Source organism: Phyllobates terribilis, unplaced genomic scaffold (genome assembly GCF_046119375.1).
Source record: "Phyllobates terribilis strain yellow unplaced genomic scaffold, ASM4611937v1 Scaffold_11__3_contigs__length_659146591, whole genome shotgun sequence".
Lineage (NCBI taxonomy): Eukaryota > Metazoa > Chordata > Amphibia > Anura > Dendrobatidae > Phyllobates > Phyllobates terribilis.
The window spans coordinates 256,970,036-256,976,700 of record NW_027362771.1 but is presented as its reverse complement, the minus strand read 5'-3'; the positions used below and the strand labels follow the sequence as shown (position 1 = coordinate 256,976,700).

Sequence of the window (6,665 nt, the reverse complement as noted above, 5' to 3'; positions counted from 1 at the left end):
AGTGGTGAAATCTAATTCACATGTGCAGACTTTGCTGCAATTTTTTTCATCGGGGGTGGATATACCCTAAAAATTATTACACTTTCCTGATAGTCTTTTGACAAAAATATTAAGGGTATGTGCACACGATGCAGAAATGCTCAGGATTTTTTCCTGAGCGTTTCTGCATCTCTCTGGCAGGAAAAAACGCATGCGGATTGTACATGCGGTTTCCTGCCAGGGACATGCGGAAATGAAGCGGTCTTCACTTTCATTTCCGCATGCGGGTTGACAAGCGCTTCCCAAGCGATTTTAGCATCACTTGGAAAGTGCTTGTCAACTTCACACTATATAAATCCATGCAACCGGCATGGATTTATATAGTGTGTGATGTCAAAAAATAAAAAATAAATCTATACTTTACCCTCTGATGGCCCCCGGTGTCCTGCTTCATCGGTCCCGGCTGCCGGCAGTGAAGACTTTAGGACCTTCCGACGTCAGCGTCACGTGACCCGTCACATGACTCTGACGTCAGCGAAGGTCCTTCTTCATTCAACCGCGAAGTGCCCGGGAAGCCGGCAGGACGCAGCGCAGGCCGTCAGAAGGTGAGAATATATATATTTTTTATTTCATTCTTTTCGTACCTGGGTCTGGATGAGAGTTCTCTCATCCACACCCGGGTACCATCCGCACATTAGACCGCATGAAAAGCGCATCAACATATACAGTGATGCGGATTCCATGCGGTCTAATGCAAGTCAATGGCGGCAAAAGAGCAGCGTTTCCGCAAAATTAATTGACATGCTGCGGATTTTTGACCGCAGCGTTTACGCTGCGGAAAAATCCGCATCATGGGCACAGCACATGCGGATTTCCATTGGGGAACATTGCTGCCCTTCTACCATGCGTTTTTCATGCGTTTCCGCGGCGTTTACGCAACTGCAAAAACGCCGCGGAAACGCATGAAAAACGCATCGTGTGAACTCAGCCTAAAGCATACTCAAGTCAACCCACATACAAGTCATAAGCATCTTAGTGCCAGTTCCCCTTTATTTGCTTTATCGCAAGGCTGAATTTCAATATTCAGCTTTTATTTTAAGCGGAGGTACTAGTAGATAACAGCTTGTTGTTCCATCTGTAGCAGCAATTACGCAATATGAAGCCATTAGTACTTATGTATGCAAAACCGCAATGACTTGGAATGTGGCATTTTTGCAGAGAGCTGTATTATTCCAAGATCATAAGATGGTAAAGCTGATTATTAATCATCCATGGATGGACAGATTAAAACAAAATCAGCACTATATATATATACAGTACAGACCAAAAGTTTGGACACAGCTTCTCATTTAAAGATTTTTCTGTATTTTCATGACTATGAAAATTGTACATTCACACTGAAGGCATCAAAACTATGAATTAACGCATGTGGGATTATATACTTAACAAAAGAGTGTGAAACAACTGAAAATATGTCTTATATTCTAGGTTCTTCAAAGTAGCCACCTTTTGCTTTGATGACTGCTTTGCACACTCATGGCATACTCTTGATGAGCTTGAAGAGGTAGTCACCGGAAATGGTCTTCCAACAATCTTGAAGGAGTTCCCAAAGATGCTTAGCACTTGTTGGCCCTTTTGCCTTCACTCTGCGGTCCAGCTCACCCCAAACCATCTCGATTGGGTTCAGGTCTGGTGACTGTGGAGGCCAGGTCATCTGGCATAGCACCCCATAACTCTCCTTGGTCAAATAGCCCTTACACAGCCTGGAGGTGTGTTTGGGGTCATTGTCCTGTTGAAAAATAAATGATGGTCCAACTAAACGCAAACCGGATGGAATAGCATGCCGCTGCAAGATGCTGTGGTAGCCATGCTGGTTCAGTATGCCTTCAATGTTGAATAAATCCCCAACAGTGTCACCAGTAAAGCAACCCCACACCATCACACCTCCTCCTCCATGCTTCATGGTGGGAACCAGGCATGTAGAGTCCATCCGTTCACCTTTTCTGCGTCGCACAAAGGCACGGTGGTTGGAACCAAAGATCTCAAATTTGGACTCCTCAGACCAAAGCACAGATTTCCACTGGTCTAATGTCCATTCCTTGTGTTCTTTAGCCCAAACAAGTCTCTTCGGCTTGTTGCCTGTCCTTAGCAGTGGTTTCCTAGCAGCTATTTTACCATGAAGGCCTGCTGCACAAAGTCTCCTCTTAACAGTTGTTGAAGAGATGTGTCTGCTGCTAGAACTCTGTGTGGCATTGACCTGGTCTCTAATCTGAGCTGCTGTGAACCTGCGATTTATGAGGCTGGTGACTCGGATAAACTTATCCTCAGAAGCAGAGGTGACTCTTGGTCTTCCTTTCCTGGGGCTGTCCTCATGTGAGCCAGTTTCTTTGTAGCGCTTGATGGTTTTTGCAACTGCACTTGGGGACACTTTCAAAGTTTGCCCAATTTTTCAGACTGACTGACCTTCATTTCTTAAAGTAATGATGGCCACTCGTTTTTCTTTACTTATCTGCTTTTTTCTTGCCATAATGCAAATTCTAACAGTCTATTCAGTAGGACTATCAGCTGTGTATCCACCTGACTTCTACACAACACAACTGATGGTCCCAACCCCATTTATAAGGCAAGAAATCCCACTTATTAAACCTGACAGGGCACACCTGTGAAGTGAAATCCATTTCCGGTGACTACCTCTTGAAGCTCATCAAGAGAATGCCATGAGTGTGCAAAGCAGTCATCAAAGCAAAAGGTGGCTACTTTGAAGAACCTAGAATATAAGACATATTTTCAGTTGTTTCACACTTTTTTGTTAAGTATATAATTCCACATGTGTTAATTCATAGTTTTGATGCCTTCAGTGTGAATGTACAATTTTCATAGTCATGAAAATACAGAAAAATCTTTAAATGAGAAGGTGTGTCCAAACTTTTGGTCTGTACTGTATATATATATATTTTTTTTTGCATAAACATATACATAAGCACAATTACATGTACAGAACTGTGCAAGAGTTTTAGGAATGCTGCAAAGTAAGAATGCTTTCAAAAATAGAAGTGTTCATCTATTTTTATCAATTAACAAATTGCAAAGTTAATTAACGAAAGAGAATTCTAAATAAAATCAATATTTGGTGTGACTGCTCTTTGCCTTCAAAACAGCATCAAAGCATCAATTGTTCTAGGTACACCTACACACAGTTTTTGAAGGAACTTAGAAAGAAGGTTGTTTCTAAACATCTTGGAGAAGTGACCACAGATCTTTTGTGAGTGCAGAGTTGCATAAATCCTTCTGTCTCTTTATTTAATCCTACACAGAGTCAATGATCCAGAGATCAGGGCTCTGTGGGCACTTTCAGGACTTCTTGTTCTTCTTTACGCTGAAGATAGTTCTTAATGACTTTAGCAGTATGTTTGGGATCATTGTCCTGCTGCAGAATAAATTTGGAGCCAATCAGGCGAATGCCTCATGGCACTGCCTGATGGTTAAGTAACAGTGGTTGACCAAAGAAACTTAGTGCAGCAGATGAAAGACCCATCATGCTTAAAGGGGTTGTCTGGCCTTATGATACACATCTGCTGTCACTCTATGTGCAGGTGGAAGCGTGATCGCAAGTAAGTGATTTGCATCCATGCGGTCATGTTCAGACTAGATGGGTACAGTCTCGCTCAATGCAAGTGTATTGAGTGAGGTCAGACAAGTCTAGTTGGAATGTGGCTGGTAGTATGCAAATCGCATACTTGCGATCACCTGATTGCTCACTCTCCAGAGAATCACAAGTCTGAAGTCACATAGAGTGACTGCACACTAGTAGCTTAACCCCTTCACTTCAGAGCCTGTTTTCACCTTCATGACCGGGCCAAATTTTACAATTCTGACCACAGTCACTTTATGAGGTAATAACTCTGGAACACTTCAACGGATCCTCCTGATTCTGAGAACGTTTTTTCGTGACATATTGTACTTCATAATAGTTGTAAAATTTCTTCGATATTACTAGCGTTTATTTGTGAAAAAAACAGAAATTTGGTGAAAATTTAGAAAATTTTGCAATTTTCAAAATTTGAATTTCCATGCCCCTAAATCAGAGAGATATATCACACAAAATAGTTAATAAATAACATTTCCAACATGTCTACTTTACATCAGCACAATTTTTAACCAAATTTTTTTTTTTTTGCTAGGAAGTTATAAGGGTTAAAAGTTGACCAGCGATTTCTCATTTTTCCAACAAAATTTACAAAACCATTTTTTTAGGGACCACATCATATTTGAAGTGACTTTGAGGGGTCCATATGACAGAAAATACCCAAAAGTAACACCATTCTAAAAACTGCACCCCTCAAGGTGCTCAAAACCACATTCAAGAAGTTTATTAACCCTTCAGGTACTTCACAGGAACTGAAGCAACATGGAAGGAAAAAAATGAACATTTAACTTTGTTTTCACAAAAATTTACCTTCGACCCAATATTTTTTTACTTTCGCAAGAGTAACAGGAAAAAATGGACCCCAAAATGTGTTGTGCGATTTCTACTGAGCACGCTGAAACCCCTTATGTGGTCCAAAACCACTGTTTCCGAGCCATGCCGTGCGCCCAAGGTAAGGAGCGCCATTTGACTTTTGGAATGCAAAATTGGCTGGAATCAATAGCAGACGCAATGTTGCATTTGGGGAGCCCCTGAGGTGCATAAACAGTGGAAACCCCCAACAAGTGACCCCATTTTGGAAACTAGACCCCTCAAGGAACTTATGTAGAAGTGTGGTGAGCACCTTGAACCCCCAGGGTATTCACAGAATTGTATAATGTTGAGGTGTGAAAATAAAAAAAACACATTTTTACCACAAAACTGCTACTTTAGCCTAAATTCTTAATTTTCACAAGGACAGCAAAAAAAAAAATGGACCCCAAAATTTGTTGTGCAATTTCTCCTGAGTACGTTGATACCCCACATGTGGTTGGAAACTGCGTTTTAGCCACAGTGCAAATCTCAGAAGAGTAGGAGCGCCATATTGGAGAGCAGATTTTGCTGGAATGGATTCTGGGTGACATGTCACATTTTCAGAGCCACTGAAGTGCCAGAACAGCAGAACCCTCCAAAAGTGACCACATTTTACAATCTACTCCTCTGTATGAATTCATCTAGGGGTGGGAAAATAGGAAGATAGGTAAATGGTCACTACACCCATAGATGAATTCCCAGAGGGGTGCCACTTCCAAAATGGGGTCACTTCAGGGAGGATTCTGCTGTTCTGGCACTTTTCAGAGCCGCTAAGTGTCAGAACTGCAGAATCCCACTTGAAGTGACCCCATTTTGGAAATAACACCCCTCTGGGAATTCATCTATGTGTTTAGTGACCATTTTAACGCCATGGATGATTTCCAGAAACAAGCACGCAATGGAAGGTTTAGATTCTGGAGAACCTCCCCTCACCCCTGGAAATTGTTAAGTGAGCTCTACTCGAATGTGTCATTCACTAAATAAACCAAATGTTTGAATGACAAATTGGGATACATTTTTACAGTTTAAAAACATGGTTCTGTGTGGAAGATTTTAAATCAGTCAGTGACGCATAAGGCTGGCAATGATGGGCATTATGGGCAATAGTAAAGCGTATCACGCCTCATTCCTCTTTAGTACATACACAACATCTTTTCTGGGGGTTAATTCTGGTTTCTGTTGATGGAATAAGTGCAATAAAATGTCGCTCAGTGAGTCTTTTCACATCCTCAGATTCTAATCGATGAGCGGGGATAACACTCAGAAAAACAAGATTTTCAATTATCTTTTCTTGATAATCAAGAAAAGGATCTGAATTTCCTGCTTTTTGTATAACACAAAAGAATTGTATGTGGCCACCTGAAACAAATAAATAACTAACTTTTTGTACCAGGTATAGGACTTTCTTGATACCTGGTATGGCTGTAGAACCTGGTCCGCAAGGTCCACACCCCCCATGTGTTTGTTATAGTCAATGACTAACACAGGTTTTTGATTTGGAGTAGTGGATCCTAGTTCTACAGTGGCCCTTGTGGCATCTGTGTGGATCGAGCTGAGGACAAAAATATCCTTCTTATCCCTATACTTGAGGGCAAGCAGCTCTCTATTGAGTACCGCCCCTGACTGTCCCTTTAGGTTGACCAATAGTTGTGGAAACCCCTGCCGGTTTTTACGAATGGTCCCACAAGCTCCGATGTTGTGTTCAACCAGACTTTTAAATGGGGGTATACTGGTGTAATAATTGTCCACATACAGATTGTAGTCTTTTTGTAAAAATGGACTTATCAGCTCCCAAACAATTTTTCCAGATGTCCTCAGATAAGTAGGGCATCCTGGTGGGTTTAGTTGGCTATCTTTCCCCTCATATATGCGAAAAGCGGATGTGTATCCGGTTGAACTTTTACAATTACCTTTCACAACTATTTTAGGACCCAACAAGAAGGAGGGCACTGCTAGACCTAATAGTAACCAACAGGCCAGATCGCATATCAAATATACGAGTTGGGGGTCACTTGGGTAATAGTGATCACAAAATAATAAGTTTTCATGTATCCGTCAATAAGATGTGTAGTACAGGGGTTACAAGGACACTAAACTTCAGGAAAGCAAATTTCCAACGGTTAAGAGATGATCTTAGTGCAATAAACTGGGACAATATCCTGAGACATAAAACTACACAAAGCAAATG

At 41.4% G+C, this 6,665-nt stretch overlaps 1 protein-coding gene across 6 annotated transcripts in view; it reads right to left on the bottom strand.

Moving 5' to 3' along the window:
* The window catches only part of COG5 (component of oligomeric golgi complex 5), a 414,164-nt gene that overhangs the window by 344,343 nt on the left and 63,156 nt on the right, over nt 1–6,665 (bottom strand). The window lies entirely within an intron of this gene.